The following is a 16444-nucleotide window of genomic DNA, read 5'->3' as shown; positions in this document are numbered from 1 at the left end:
TATATAAGTACTACGAAGAATCCACTTTACTTGTGGAGCATTGGCAGCCACCTAGCGGTCCATCAACGAACTACTTCAAAGCAGAGTTCAAAAGTAATGGAAAAATGTTTGAGTAATTTTTTTGCAGATAGGGTATCAATAGATGTGGATATAGTATTTTTAAGCTTAAAGTAGCGAAAAAAATAAATTGACCTTAAAATCGTAATCAACAAGGTCAAAGCTGTCTTCGAGATATTGAATTGAATAGCGATTCTTCAATTTATTTATATTCAATTTATTGTTAGAAAACTTCAATTTTCTAATAATAAATCGAAAAAATCCCTCCATTTTCGTACAATGGAGACGTTCTAATTTTTTGTGGCCATATTGAATCCGCCATTTTGAATTTTTTCGGGTGAGATATAAGTTCTTTAGAGTTGGAATCAATTTATTATTGTTAGTGAATGTTGAAATTATTATTTTGAGATTTAAAAAAAATAATTGAAACAAAAAATAGCTTTACAACTCCTTTTATTTGACCTTGAAATCAATTTTCAAGGTCTAACAGTCTCTAGGAATTTTCTCACTACTTTTTTCTTATATAATACATCAAATTTAACCTAAAAACAATAAATAGTTTGTGTTATCAGGGTGGTCGATATATAGACCACCCCCGTCCTCTAAAGGTTAAGGGCTTTCCGAAAACCTATAATAAAGTATTTTTTTATTAGGTATATTTAGAGTTATGAGGCTTGAAAGAATTTTGGTCTTTAACTGTTTCTGTTTCGTAAAAGCGTATCACTGTCTTTTGAACGGTGGATTTAGAAATAAAATTGCGATCAGGATATGCAACATTGAATGTGTAGATCAGTTACTTCTTCATATGATCTAATATGGTCTCCAAATTTTCGATAAAGGAACAGCATTATCTTTTCTTTATCGATTAACATTTTTAAAAAAGAAATTTGAAATTGTAGTTGGAAAAAGAAAGGGAAAAGACAAAGAGTAAGATGCGAGAGAACACGTCTCGTTTTTAAAATACAAAGATCAAGAAGCGTTATCGTAAAGCGGGGGTATGCGTGGATTTTTCTTTGTTTGATTCCGATGTTTCGCAAACATTTCAGTCCGCTTCATCAGGGAGGAACGACTTGATGCCGAGTTGTTCCTGAGAGGTCTTCCTTTATATAGTAGTTGGTACAGGGAGAGGAGACAAGAAGGTGGGGGGTTGGCAGGGGGGATGATGGTGGGAAATTTGTTGTCTATCATGTTTTGGAAACCGGGAGGACGGATTGCCAGATTGGACTGATTTCTTGTCCATTATTCCTTTTGAGATATACAGGGTCCGCCACTTAAATCCGGACAAATTTGAATTTGACATTTCCGCTATATTAGAATGCAGCAGTAGGTGCCAAGTGCCAAGATGGCGCAAAGGTAGGCCAAAGACGGGAGTAAAATAAGTATTAATATCTTGAGTATTAATAATCTTGAAATGGCCAAGCCGTTTAGGCTGACATCGAAATATAACCAAAGAGCGGTGGTTATTGAAGGTGTCAATGCCGGAAAGACGCCAAGCAAAATAATCGAGTTCTTCGGATACCCCAGGTCAATAATGTATGATATTGTCCAGAAGTACGCGGCCTCGGAGGAGTCCGAGGTGGGCTCTTGTACTCCGGTGGGGAAAATACATGTACGGGAGAAGGCGACACGGACTCCGGAACTCATTCGAAAAGCACAAAACTTTATTTCGAAAGACCCAGGGACTTCACTCGCAAAATTAGCGGCAGTCTTGGGGGTGAGCGACGCCACCGTTCGTCGGATTCAAGAGGACCTCAAATACAAATCCTACGTCTTCAAGGTTCGACAGATGCTCTCTGAGGCCGCCAAGGCCAAAAGACTTTCTCGCTGCAACTTGCTCGTGTATTCACTGAAGCACACAGCTGTTACCGCATCAGGCAAATATCAAATAATAACTTTTACTACATTTATGGTCATGTTCATTATGGTTTATTATAATTTTCTCAATAGTCTTCCCAGTTTATTTCTGAATTACTAAGTAATCCAGGTTGTAATTTTTCTCTTACCATTTCATTCCCCTCCCCTAGGGAAGAGAAAAGTATATAGTGAAAAGTATATCGGACTCCTCCGAGGCCGCGTACTTCTGGACAATATCATACATCATTGACCTGGGGTATCCGAAGAACTCGATTATTTTGCTTGGCGTCTTTCCGGCATTGACACCTTCAATAACCACCGCTCTTTGGTTATATTTCGATGTCAGCCTAAACGGCTTGGCCATTTCAAGATTATTAATACTCAAGATATTAATACTTATTGAGCGTTAATTAACACGATCCAGGGGAGGGGGCAGCATGGGGTACCGTCTCTCCTTTACTTACAATATTAAACGTTATTATTCACTGATATTTTTTAATTAATAATGAAATTTTATGTTATTATCAAAATTGTAGAAGAACTTTCTTTGTTCAATTTGATCTAATCTACATGTATGTGAAATAAATATATGTTTATCGTCAGATGTTCCATGTACAAGGTGTCCTAGATTAATTTCACAATCTCTCGTGAAAGTGTATTGAGGGAACATAAAAGTCTCGTTTTGCGAAATTTGTATTTATAATAATTATCGCGATATTAATTAAAGAATATTTGTAAATAACTCTTGATATGGTAGATGACTTAGGCAGCAACATCACGTCATTTTCATGTTGATGAATGGTGATTACCAGTCCCAGACGTCATGTAATAACTAATAACTGACGTTTAAAAGACATGATTATTTTGACTCTTTTGACAAGCATTCGATTCCTAGGAATAAGCCTTATAGAACTTGTCTTACCATTTATTATTTACAAGCATTGCATTGTTGCAATTATCTAGTTAGTAGGATGATGTTTAAAAATATGTTAATGAGAAAATGTTAACTCAGATAGCATAGAGATGAATAGAAGTTCATAAAGAATTCTCACAGATAGTTGGCTATCTGAATTAATTTTGTGACGATGCCTCACACGCATCATCACTAACACAGCCGACACAACAACCGTCGGCTGTAAACTGCGCTAAGCGCCAAACAAATAAGATAAACATAAACATGCGCCAAGCCTAGCATAGGCCAAAACAACATCGCGGACGCGGGACGTCAACAACGTCAAATGTAAAGATACGGTATATAAACCGTGGCCGAGAAGTAAGTGGAGAGACCGATCCGGACCGTACACCGAACTCGATGCTCAAGAGCAGAGAGCGAGGACTTCGACCGTATCGTTTTTGCCTTCCCGTCAACTTCCGCACCCGTATAGGCAAAACTGGCACAAGGAGATTGTGTGTTCGCTATCTCCGTCGAGAGCTCTTGACACCGACTTCGCCTTCCTATCCGGATCCAACGACCGGCCTACGAGTTCATGTGTTCGCGAACACGATCGAGCCTTCTTGGTACCGATCGTATCCCGAACTCCCGTGCAAGTCCACGAGCCAGTGTGTTTGCTGCACTCGATCGAACGTTGTCGATACTTACCTATTTCGTTTCGGCGATAAGCGAATCGCCCGATATATCGCGCCGCGTGCTGTGACATGCAAACACCGACTTTACCGTCGGGCCCCCGCGGCCACCGACCTGCCCGCATCGCGATTCGCGAAATCAGCGCGACTTGTCTCTCGCGACACGCCGTCTTCGCGTCATTCGCCCCGTCTACCAAACCGCGAGACGCGGCCGACCGAAAACGCGATCCGATTACTGGCGCCGTTTCACACCGAGCTACACGCGGTTTACACCGTTGTTCTATACATTGAAATCCAAATAAACTGTTATCTATTGTTACTTGCTGGTGTCAATCAATTAACCACCCCGGACTCCGACGAGCGACACTCCTGGCGATACAACAAACACCCGACACGAGGAGTTTGACTGTTACAATTTGTATATTATATATATATATATATATATATATATATATATATTAGATTAGATTAGATTAGATTAAACAGAAAGGATACTGCTATAAACAGCCGCTTCGTCACTGCGACCTTGACTAGATCTATTGTGACCGCGTCCTTACTCAAAATAGGGGAAGGTTGATTCCGTTATAAAAACTTATCACCTGCATGGGATCTAGCTCCCTGATCATCTCTGAGATGACAAAAGCCTCCCCTAGCACTCTATGTCTATTTCGGCAGATTGCCGGACAATTGTACAGAATGTGCTCGGCTATTTCAGCCGTCCTCCCGCAAAGTCGACAAATGTCATATTCCGTTTTACCCATCTTGTTCAAAAAATATTTTAATTGATAGTGACCTGTGTATAGGCCCACTAAGGTAGTCAGGTCCCTTTTCTCGAGGGACAGAATATCCCTTATTCTGTGCGGCGAAAAAGAAATGAACTTTTTGGCCTGAGACAGTCCCGCCATACCGTGCCAGTGTGCGTTTTTCAGCCCGTCCTCCCACTTGCGGATGCCTCTTTTAAAGTGGCTCTTTGTGACTTCACACCATGGCTCAGGACCCGTCATAGGTGAATTTGAACCTTTCTTAGCGAGTTCGTCCGCCATCTTATTACCCTTTATGCTCTCATACCCTGGAACCTACCAAAGCGTTACGTGGTTGTTTGCGGCCAGTTGCTTGAGGTTAGTTATACATTCCTAGACCAGCTTAGAGTCGCATGTGTAGGCTATCAGAGCCTTCAGAGCAGACTGACTGTCTATAAGAATGTCAACTGTCGCGCCTTTCATACTTTTATCACGATTGATTATGGCGCAAAGGTTTATGGCATACACCTCTGCTTGAAATATGGTAGGAGCATTGCCCATAGGAATCGATATGTGGCAGTTAGATCCACCGACCTATTAGCACCTTTTGAGCCATCAGTATACCACTGCAGAGCTCCCCTCTTGAAAGAGGGACCCCTCAGAGCCCATGTCTCTCGGTCTAATAGGACGGCTATGTATTTTTGCTCGAAGTTGAAATTTGTCTTTATAGCATCCATCGGTAATTGAGCCATAACGTCCAACACATCTGACCTGAGGATTCTCAAATGTCTAGCAAGGCTGGTTGACGAAGGCTTACGGTTGTCGCTTATCAGGAGGGCACCTCTGGCAGCCTCACTTTGCACCAAAAGATGAAGAGGCGATAAGTCTAGCAGGGCCTCCATAGTTGCAGTGGGGCAGGTTTCCATTGCACCCGTTATGCTCAAACATGCAAGCCGCTGGATTTTTTGCAACTATTGTTGCGCCGTTCTTTGCTCAGTTTTTAGCCACCAAACCAGCGCCGCACAAATGACCATGGGTCTGATTATTGCTAGATATGACCAATGGATCATTTTGGGTCTAAGACCCCAGTTCCTGCCCAGGAGTTTGCGGCAAGTCTACAGTACCAAAATAGCTTTGAGATGTATCTTGTTTAGGTGGGAAGTCCATGTCATTTTCTGATCAATGATTATTCCGAGGTATTTAACTTCATTCTTGAAGCCAACCGTTGTGCCATCCAGAATGGGTGCTTTTAGATGTAGCTTCCTTCTTCTCGTGAAGGGCACAATGGTAGTCTTGTCAGGGTTAATACGAAGACACTTATTTCTACACCATTGCTGAGTGATGTTCAAGGCATTCTGCATTTTTTGTGATACGATAGCATCCATCTGCCCTCGGATGACGATGACCATGTCGTTGGCATACCCCTGCACCTCGTATCCACTATTAGTCAGTGTGTTTAGGAGGTCGTCAACGACCATCGACCACAAAAGCGGAGATAGTACCCCACCTTGAGGGCACCCCTTTACAGTACTGACTATCGCTGATTCCCCCGTCACTGTAGCCTTGACCCTGCGTCCGATTAGCATAGCTTTAATCCATGCAGTGATCGCAGGGTGGCAGCCTTTACTATTGGCTACATTCTCTATAGAGCTGATCGAGGTGTTGTCAAAAGCTCCCTCAATGTCCATGAAGGCGCATAGGACTATCTCTTTGTTCTCCTGAGCTCTTTCTATTTTGTGCACTAAGCAGTGCAAAGCGGTGACAGTAGATTTCGCCTTCTGATAGGCATGCTGATTTTTGTGGAGTGGTGCATTCACTAGCACCTCACTTTTTATATACTGATCAAGCACCTTTTCCATTCACTCAACAGGAAGGAGGTGAGACTGATCGGTCTATAAGATTTTGGTTGTGAACTTAGTTTCCCTCCGCCCTTAGGTGTAAAAACTACGTTAACCATGGAGAGATACTCTCTCCATGGTTTTGGAATGTGTCCCAACATGAAGCTATATTTATAGAAACAGATGATATGTGGCAGGAGGTAGTCTAAGCCCCTCTGCAGCAAGGCCGGAAAGATACCATCCCCTCCAGGTGATTTAAAGGACTTCAAGGCTGTAATAGCCCACTTCACCCTATCCGGCCTGAAGATGCGGTTGGCCAATCCTTTGAGGCGGCAGGGATAGCGAGGCTCGAGGGTCCCCTCCTCCCCATCCTCCACAATGTTATCTGTTATACTGTGAGCGCACGGGAAATGAGTACTAAGTAGAAGTTCCAACATTTCCCTGGCGCTGTCTGTGAATTCGCCATTTGCCTTCTGCAGATGGCCCAGTTGGTTGGAGTGGTCCCTTGCGATCGCTTTCTGGAGGCGATGCGCAGCAGGAAGGTCGCTAATGCTTTCGCATTAGATCAAAGACTATATGCCTGTGATACAAGAGCGAGGTCTCCCGCGAGATGTACCAATTGGTAATTTTGAAGCCAAGCAGTGGAGTTGCCAGGGTAATATCTAGCATCTCTAGCCTAACTGCCTCTGGTAACAAATGTGGGTTCTTTCCCCCTATTAATTATTTCTAAGTTAGTTTGGCACAGATATTCAAAAAGATGCTCACTTCTAGTGTTGATGTCCGTGCTTCCCCATATCGTATGGTGTGCATTAGCGTCACAGTCGAGGATAAGTCCTCTGTTCTTCATTCGACAGAAATCGATGAGGTTTCTGACCTCTACCGGAGGTGGGTCCTCAGATGAGTCTCCTGGGAAGTAGGCCGAGGCAATAATAGCCTCTTGCCCCCCCCCCCCTATCAGTGGCCAGCATCACTTGCACTGCTACAAGGTCCTTGCAAGTAAACTGAGGAAGAGGTAGGAATTTAATGTGTGTTTTGAGGAAGATAGCTGTCCTTAGCCTCTCCACATTTTTATCATAAATCAGCCTACCCGCATTGGTTGCTAGCCTGCGGACTAGGCCTTCATAGACATATGGCTCTTGGATCAGAGCAATGTCTATACGCTTGTTGAAAATCCTGCTTGGCACGTCGGCTGCTTTATTATGTTGCAGCTTTACTTGCAGGATTTTTACTGCCATTACTGGTAGTAGTTTTGTTGGAGTTTTTTCCGAGTGCGGAAGTGATTTGAGAAGGTGTTTTAGCACTATCGTCTCCCTCCACATTATGGCTTCCGACTACTCCCTTGTTTTTGGTCGGTTTCGAGAGCTTCATAACTCCCTTTTATGCCGGCTTTTCTGGTGGACCCGAAGAGGTGGCTTCCTTCGGACCCTTGTTTGATTGGGGCTTTGCTGGAGGCTTTGCAGCGCTCTTCAGTCTTATCGTCACTTCTCCGAACTTAAAACTTCCCCTGAAGCCATTCCTCTTCAGAGAATCGTGGGAAGGCCCATCCACTGACATCGTGAGATGTACGGTAGTGCCCTATTGAATCCTCTTGAGGATCCTCCAGTCATTGAGGCTCTCATTCTGGTCTTTGATGAGTTTTAGAATCCTCTCGTTATTGTCCTGCGTGCTGTTCGGGAAGAAGGCGTTCACTATGATGGCCTTGGGGAGGTCCTTTTCTTCCATTGTCTTTAGTTTTGTCCCCTCCTAAGGTGCTGGGGAGCTCGCACTGTCCTTCAGCCACTTCGCGGTGGCTTTGTCAGCGCAGTTTAGAACCATCCATCCAGCCCTGTAAGTGGAGCCAAGGAATTTGGGCTTCACCGAGCCTTCCTCCAGGTCCATAATCTTTTGGAGTATTGCCTCTTGAATAGTCTTTATTTACTCGTTAGAGAAGCTCTGCTCCGGGTAACTTTGCAGGGTTCCTATTTTTATGCCCTCCACAGCTAGTTTAAAGCTGACGGCCGGGACGGTATCTTTTGGCGTCGTAGAAATAGTCTGGGGTTCATCCAACCCCCTTGGCTTTAGTCGCTTAGTCAACGTTTCCGGTGTAGAGCCACCGGATCGGGTACACTTAGTCCCCTTGCCCTCCGGGTTGATTGGTTCAGCGGCTTGGACCCTGGCTTGTTCTTCAGAGATCCCTTGCTTCAGGAGCCACTTCAGTCTTTTGCGCGCAGTACCACTGAGGCGTTTGTCGCGCAGTTGGAGCCTTTCTACTGACTCCTGTAACTATTGAGCAACGTCCTCCACGTCGGAGCTGCTATTTGAGTTAGTTGCGGGGGCAGTCAGTGCCTTTGCCACACAATCCTCATTGGTGGATGTTTTCATCCTTGATGCGTTCAGAGTAGCATTATCCTCTATTTGTAATTTCTTGTTCTCTGTTTCCATATTTGGTCCCGAGAAGTTAGGGAAATTGACGGTCCATTGCAGCAGAGCCTCACATGCCACAGTAAGGGGATTATGAAACTGGAGGTCCCCTTGTCTCCAGAGTTCGCTTGCTTAAGGCCGAGCATCCCCTCGGACACGCAACTATGGTCGCAAGCTGTTCCACCTTTGGTTTGTGGTTATTTAGAGAGTTTTCCTCTAGGTCCGGGCAGTGGAGTTAAGACCCCCACCCTACTACTTGCGAAACATGACCACGACAGCAGTAGGTAGTATATCGGGTGCCGTTTTGCTAGAAGAACGAGACACCCGGCGCCGTATTCCCCGGTGCAGTACTCATTAGCCACGACACGACAGCTTGGAGCAAGGAATGTTTTCTCGATCTTTTCTGGTCTAGATCCGTGGTGTTCTGCTAGACAGGAGCACCTCGGAAAGGGTGGGCCTTTTTACCCCGCACCACGATCTTCAGCAGGGAGAAGCTAAGGCCCTTAGAGTACTAAGTTGCGCTACACCTGCTGCTGGCTAAATCTAACTTAACCTTACCCCCTTTGTATATGTATGTGTGTGTGTGGTGTGTGTGTGTGTGTGTGTGCGTGTGTGTGTGCGCGTGTGTGTACGTACATTTAATTAATTTAATTAAATCTTATATGGTAAGGTAGATTTTTTCTTTTATTAAATTATCTTTTATACTCTTTTATAATTACTCTTTTATAATTACTCAAAGTTTTTTATAACTTTATCTATTTAATAACAGTTAACAATAAAAAAATTAAAAAATACAAAAATACAAAAATGTTTACTATTAAACAAAATACTATAACAATAAAAAAATGTTTACTATAAAAATTTAAAGATAACGAAATAGAATGTGCGAGATTTTGTAGACGTTATTTCATTAGAGTGCTAAGGTTTAAATTAACAATAAAAGTACGAAAAATATAATTTTTATTAAAATTAAATCATTTTATTAAATCATATTATCGAAAAATTATATTACCCTGTGTAATAAGTACAACACATATAGACGAAGTGTAAGACGTTTATATCGATCGAAGAAATGGTGTAGTGTCTAAAGCAACAGATTCATAATCCAGAGATGTCTCATGGTCCAAGTTCGAGTCCCAGTGCCAGTGAGAAGTTCTAAATGTGATGTAACATTGGAATCAAGTAATCTAAAATTTTGAAGTAAAATCAGCAAACGCTGACAATTATAAATAGTTTTTGTTAGAAAATAGAACCAATTAAGGATATTTCAACACGTCACTTTTACGTCTCTTTATGATATTATTTTCACGATTTATTATAACGTCGGTGGACTGTGACTTATTCCGGTTATTTTCACGTCAGTATTGCGTAATTATAAAAGGATAATTGTAGAGTGGCGGGACAATGTAATCTAAATGCCAAAAAACATCTTTTAAGGGAAAGTGAAAATTACATCTGTGGAACACTGTTGAAACAAAATTTTATTTAAAAAAACAGAATATACTACGGAAACATGAAAACTATATGTTACATAAGAAACTTTGTAAAAAAAATTATACACATTTTCCAGAATATATTGAGAAAGTTGGAAAAGATCTAAGTTCACTAATAATTATCCAACAAATCTAAGTCCTTGTTCACCATCACCGCCAGTAGGCATTTAGACGGACAGGATTCTTAAAAAAACTGTTTGTTTTCCTCATCCATAAAATCAAGCATCTGGCGTATGTATTTCTTTTTTAATTCACTGAGAGGTATCTCATCAGGCAGGCTTGAAAATTTTGCATTCTTTATGTGGGTGTCAGTGATTCCTGCCTTCGTCACACGACATGTTTCCCAAAATGCAATATCATTTTTTTGTACAGAACTATCCCTATATGATCTTTGGTGATTCGCAACCACGTAGCTTTGGTAATACCTAGTTTGGATGTGTCAATGTACTTAGATGTGATATGTTTGAAATTAAAAAAATTTTGTATCCCCCATGTTCAGCACTTTAAAGGGCCACAAAGATCTTGCGGTAGCAATAGCAGTTTTCACATCCTCCACATTTTGCAACCTACAACGTTTCTCTATAAGCGCAAAGTCACGATCCAATGACGAAAATGAATGTCCGGAAACGAGAAATTTGTGATCTATGGTATCATAGAAACCAATTGACACAAGGAACATATACAGGCTGTGTTCCGATATTCACTGCCAGTACTGAAAATGTATAGTTTATCTCACGTATACGGTAGATTTTCGGTACTGACAGTGAATTTCGGAACACAGCTATAAAAACAAAAGCATTTTTAGAGCATTTTAGAGTTTTTTAATTGGTTGCGCAGTTATTACTCCATACACACAGATTGTGTTTGTAAATGCTGAGAAGTCCGGTGTTTAATGCCTGTAATATGCAGGAAGCCATCTGATTCCCTCCTCTTCCTGACTGGCCTTTGTACCACATACACGTAATACTATCTGTAATATCAACCACATGGATCCCGAAATTATAACATGAAAGTTGACGAGAATAGTACATACTGCTGTGGGTAAGTCTTAGCAGGGAAAACACTTTCTGCAAGTCTATTGTTATAGTGCAAGTATCACTGTCTGGCAGAGTGCTACTTGTAGCATCATTCTTCATGGTCTGGAATACTATCTCTACTTGGCGGTGATGTAACTCAAGATCACATTTTGTTGATCTTGCAACACTGACATCTTGACTCTTCGATTTAACATACAGGGAATCACACGTTTTACACGTATCAAATGATAAGGTTGGAAAATCCTTAAGAAATACAGCCCGGTAAAACTTATAGGTGACTGTTATTGTGGGATACTTTATTTTGAAAGCATTAGAGTCTATTCACATTAAGGTCTGGGTTGAGATATTCCTTCTAACCTTCTGTGACTTATGGCGATTATAGTGGCTATCCTCACGAGAGAAGCTATTAATATGTTCTTGCACAATGGTTCCATCATTGTAAGTGTACATAAATTTCCTCACACCACCACGCTTGTCCTTGAAGGTTGTAATTCCACTTTTTTTTCTCTTGATGAGTGTCGTAATCCTTTGAGGGCTTATGTCAAAAATATTTATAAAGATGTTTTTACACATCTTCTTCAAGTTTCCTTCTCCATCTGGGGCCGTAAAACTTATGGAGTACTGCCTTCGGCTCTCTGATGGTTCATTGTAGCTATCGTGGCGACGTCTCTGTACTGGTGAAATTTGCATTAGTCCCATGAAGTAACTTGTTCATTGTGTTCCAATTTGTAGAACGTTTCGAATAGCTTCACCTTCATCCCTGCCACATCTTTACAGTCGTATTTACATTTGCACCTCACCTGAAACAAAAGGAACATACAACTTATTAGTAACTTTTCAGTCATATTAGCAAAATCCAAGTAAGAAAGAAAGCATCATTTTGGTAAAACATGTACTAATGCTTAGATACGTGAAATAGAAACAAAATTAACAGACACCGTGAAGTGAAACAAAAAATAGTAAATAGTCGAACAGATTGTATTCAGTAGAAAATACTAACTTCACTGGGTGGCTGTCTTTTAGCAGGTTTCAGTTTTCGTGTTTTATCCGTTACGTATGGCTTTCCGCTCACATGAGCTTCACTTTCGTTTTGTCTTTTGTGATTGTTCTTTGCAGATTCACTCGTACTAAAAGCTTGTTTATCCATTTTTCACACAAGAATACACGCTTACGTACAGATTTACCAAATATAACAAAGAAAATGACGCTCAGATAAATGAAGCAGAGCCACCTAGTCACAGAGTAAGGTACTTAGATCATCACTTTGAGCGATAATATAGTACTGGACATACATCATGCACCATCTAGTGACGCTTCTTTCAACTAGAAGGAGCATGAATTTAGAGATAGATCAAACAGCACTGCATTGGCGATGTAACATAGATCACTATGGATGAAAAAAATAAATTCAAATTGTTTTGGCACTTAGATCACATTGCCCCGCCACTCTACAATTGATGTCACAAATGACCAAATACTGACAAGAAAATCACGTCACGTTGCTGCCTGGGGAACTACAATGATGATGTCTGTTATTATGTGTTTGTGTATATCAAACTGAATAAAAAGGTTCTCTACTATGTTTCAAATGCGCAGGTTTTTAATTATTAATTAAAGAAGATTAATGCATTATCACGTAAAATTGTGGAACAATTTCCTTATATAATTAAAAATTTTTAAATAATTAAATCTATGTGGTTATCTGCAAAATGGTAAATAAATGTTTTGCTCAGTTTGACTTAATATTCAATTTGACAAACACACGACGATAAACGTCGTTACTACAGTTCATGTTCCATATCGAGCGTCATTTACAAATCTTCTAATAAATACCTTGATAAACTAATAAATAAACAATATCTATTCTAATAAACAATAAATAATAATTCTAATTCTAATAAACAATAAATATCTTGATCATTATTGCAATTTTCGCAAAACTGAATTGAACTTTTTTATTTATTATTATCAAAGTCCTCATGAGCGATTATGAAATCGAGCAAGAACCTTGTGTATGCTAAGCTCATAAATATCACAAATACATCAAATATCCGAATTATATTTATTTGCTATTTTTTTCATAATTAAAACTTTAGTTGAGTTTTGAAATAATCAATAAAAATTGACGCAGCAGTTAACATGTTAACAAAATTATTCCATTGCAAACATTATTTCTTCGAGAAAATCTTGTTAAGTTTACAGTATCGGAAGATAAATACCTAACAGTGTTCTCTGACGTGACATCTCTGACTTGCTTAATCTCCCAGAGCAATTTCTTGGTGATATCAACTACCTTCTTCTTCGTGACCTTTTTTATAGCTACTCTCTCACCCTTATAAATTCCGACAGTAGTAAAGACCGTTGCCGGCGGCAAAGACTCGCAACTGATTTGCGATCCACGACGAATCCTTTGTTCTAATCCAAAATTCTGCAATTATACAGTCGGCTGATTAAGTGTAACAACACGTTTCCTTGATAATGCAACATATTCCATATCTATAAGAATATTTATAGGATATCTAAAACATATCTCCTGAAAATTGCTAAAAAGCTAATTCTCTTATTGGGTATGGGATGCATTATGAAACTTATCGAGAAAAAACATTACAAAAGGGAAGGTATCAATAACGACATTTTTTGGATTACGTTAGAATCCCTTCAAACTATAGGGGGACCGGGTCTAATTGTCACACTTTTTACATATTGATAAAAATAAAATGGCGTATGCAATATTTCAGAATGTTGAGTACATTTTAATATAGCTACATTTTTTAGGTACAAGAAAAAAAAATATAAACCATATTTATGCATAAAGAAAGTATGTAGTCGTAAGCAAGATCGGAAAAATGTGACATCCCACATCATACTCTGGGTCAATTGTCACATGTCTTCTATATGGAGAAAACATGACAAATAATTCTTGTTGTAACAGTGTTTGTAATGTTATAGTGAAGTTAATTATATATAACCAAGTATCAATATATAATCTGTGACGTGGCAGCCTCGGAGGCGCCCGTCTCAGGGAAAGCGTACCGATTTCGCGATAGTTCCTCGCGTATCACGAAAGAATTCTCGCGAAGATTACTGATTATCGCGTCCCAGCGTATTTTTGTTTGTGGGAGACTCTAGGACAAATATCGGAGTCAATTTGTGTGAGTGGAACAGATTTGAAGGTCCTCGCGTCCCACACTTTGTGCCCCTCGGCTTCCCTTGCCGGCCACCAGGACCAACGGAGCTGAGAACTTTGAGGGACGAAGAAGCATCGACCAACGGTTCATCGCTCTCGCTCAGATGAATCGATCTCCTTAAATTTGGCGTTAGAAAATTTCCGAATTCCCAATCGCTCTGCATTATCGAAGATTATAACGATTAGAATATTTGATAACGAGAGCACAGCTACCGATAGAGCAAGTGTGTACCGCTCAACTGTGTTTACTTTTAGCAGGCGCTCGGCGGACACGGCAGGAGAACGAGACTGTCGCGAGGATGCTAGCAGAAAAAAACTGGAGCACCGATGGAGACCGCGAGCCGATCCACGACGGCAACAGTGTCTCGAGACAGGTAATGTCTCGACACAGATTTACCGAAAATTGCCGATTCCCGAATGCCGAATGCCGCTGGGCGAGAAGGGAAGCGACGGAGGACCTACGAGGATACGCGGTCCTGCGGAAGCCGACGGATCAGCAGCCTTACAGCGACCGTCGCCGCGCACAGACAAAGAACGATTTCCGTAATTACCGTATCGAGAGTGCGTGGAGAGAGAGGGAGAGAGAGAGAGAGAGAGAGAGAGAGAGAGAGAGAGAGAGAGAGGGGGGAGGGAGAGGGAGAGGGAGAGGGAGAGGGGGATAGAGAGGGGGGGTACTGAGACGTCCGGAGGATCGCCATCGCCGCCACCACTGCAGGTCATCCACAGGGAACGCCGTCGTTTTTGTAAGACCTCCCATCTGCTCCGTATTTTGTTATCATTCGTGTCGTTATTGTCTCGCATACCGTTGTCCCGTCCGCGGAGCGGCTGCGCGTCAAAAGGCTCACCCAAGGAGATCGTCCTCAGGTTTTAATTGTCGCGAGTACAATACCGCGTTCGCGCTTTCTTTTGTGAACATCACCTCGCGTGTATTACCGAGACGTGCGAGAGTCTCGTCAATAAATCTATTACTATCGATCACGTTTGGAATCAATTGTGTCATTCCTGAACCCATCCCGTCTCCGACTTAAATCATGGGGAGCTATCGGTCCCGACAGTTTCCGGGGCACGCGAATTTTGTGTCGATTCTTACGTTTCGCGGTTATCAAGGTGATGGGGCCTTTTCCGCACCTGGCGTCCAACTTATCGTTTCGCGTTGTGACGTAAACTGGGGCCGACGGCAATTTACCGATGCGGCGGACAGGCGACTGTCTGCCGTCGCTCGCGAAAAGGCGTCGCAAATCATATATATTTGTTAATTGAAAATTGTATTTATAAATATAAATATATATACATACACATACACACACACACACACATACATATATAATTATATCAACAGAAATCATATAAACTCAGATCTACTGAAAACCAATATAAATATAACCTCTTATTCTAACCGGATTAGTTATAACAATATGCGGCAATCATATATACGTGCTTCCATTCACATGCGTAAGGTCTGGCAACGTGTGACAATCAAACCTACTACATGTGAGTCAATTCACCCCAAACGTTCATGTGGACAGAACAAGATTATATTTATGTTGCTATAATTATTAACAGCGTATAAAAACAATTAGCGAAAAGTATAATATTTTTTACGATTACAGAGTAATTACGTAATCCCAAAACAAACGAAACATTAAAAATAGGAACCAAAAAGAATTTATTTGCACATTCGATTTAAAAATAAAATACTTATAAATACCACATGCGATGCTTTGGCTATAAACAATTACGTACAACTAATTACAATGTTACAGGCAACCTACACTATAGAGATGAAAATTCTTCTATACTTATTAAGTGAGATATAAGCTTTGTGAGAACCGATCCGTGTGACTTTCAGCCCCGGTCTCCCCTACTGTTCTATTCCTCTCGATGGAACTCATAACTAGAAGTGTTTATTGTCCAAGTAATTAGATGCTAAGAATGGGACACTTTTAGATTTCAGATTTACATGGAATATCATAGTTAGTGTCTGCTTCATTTCATCCTGTTATCAATGCGCTCCAATCATCATGCTTCCTCAAAAACTATTTGTATATATAGTGCATAAAATATCTAAACGATTATTTTATCCCTTTACAATTGAAATCGAGCTTCATATTAATCATTTTTACATTATATCAAGGTTTGTGAACGTTAATTCAATGTTTCTCAATGTTACTGCAATATTGACATTGTTGCAATTCAACATTTTTTCAACATTACCAGGTATGTAAATATGAAACCGGAATTTTTGTATAGAAAG

The 16444-nt window shown here is 40.8% G+C and overlaps 1 protein-coding gene across 1 annotated transcript in view; it reads right to left on the bottom strand.

Moving 5' to 3' along the window:
• LOC116853151 (receptor-type guanylate cyclase gcy-28-like) overlaps positions 1–16444 on the bottom strand; it is a gene marked incomplete at its 5' end in the record, with an annotated part of 175096 nt that overhangs the window by 21979 nt on the left and 136673 nt on the right. The gene's annotated exons all lie outside the window — the stretch shown is intronic.

The sequence above is a fragment of the Odontomachus brunneus genome, unplaced genomic scaffold (genome assembly GCF_010583005.1).
Source record: "Odontomachus brunneus isolate Ranch 3 - 2012 unplaced genomic scaffold, Obru_v1 Obru_scaffold_282, whole genome shotgun sequence".
Classification (NCBI taxonomy): domain Eukaryota; kingdom Metazoa; phylum Arthropoda; class Insecta; order Hymenoptera; family Formicidae; genus Odontomachus; species Odontomachus brunneus.
This window is presented reverse-complemented; position numbering and strand designations above follow the sequence as displayed.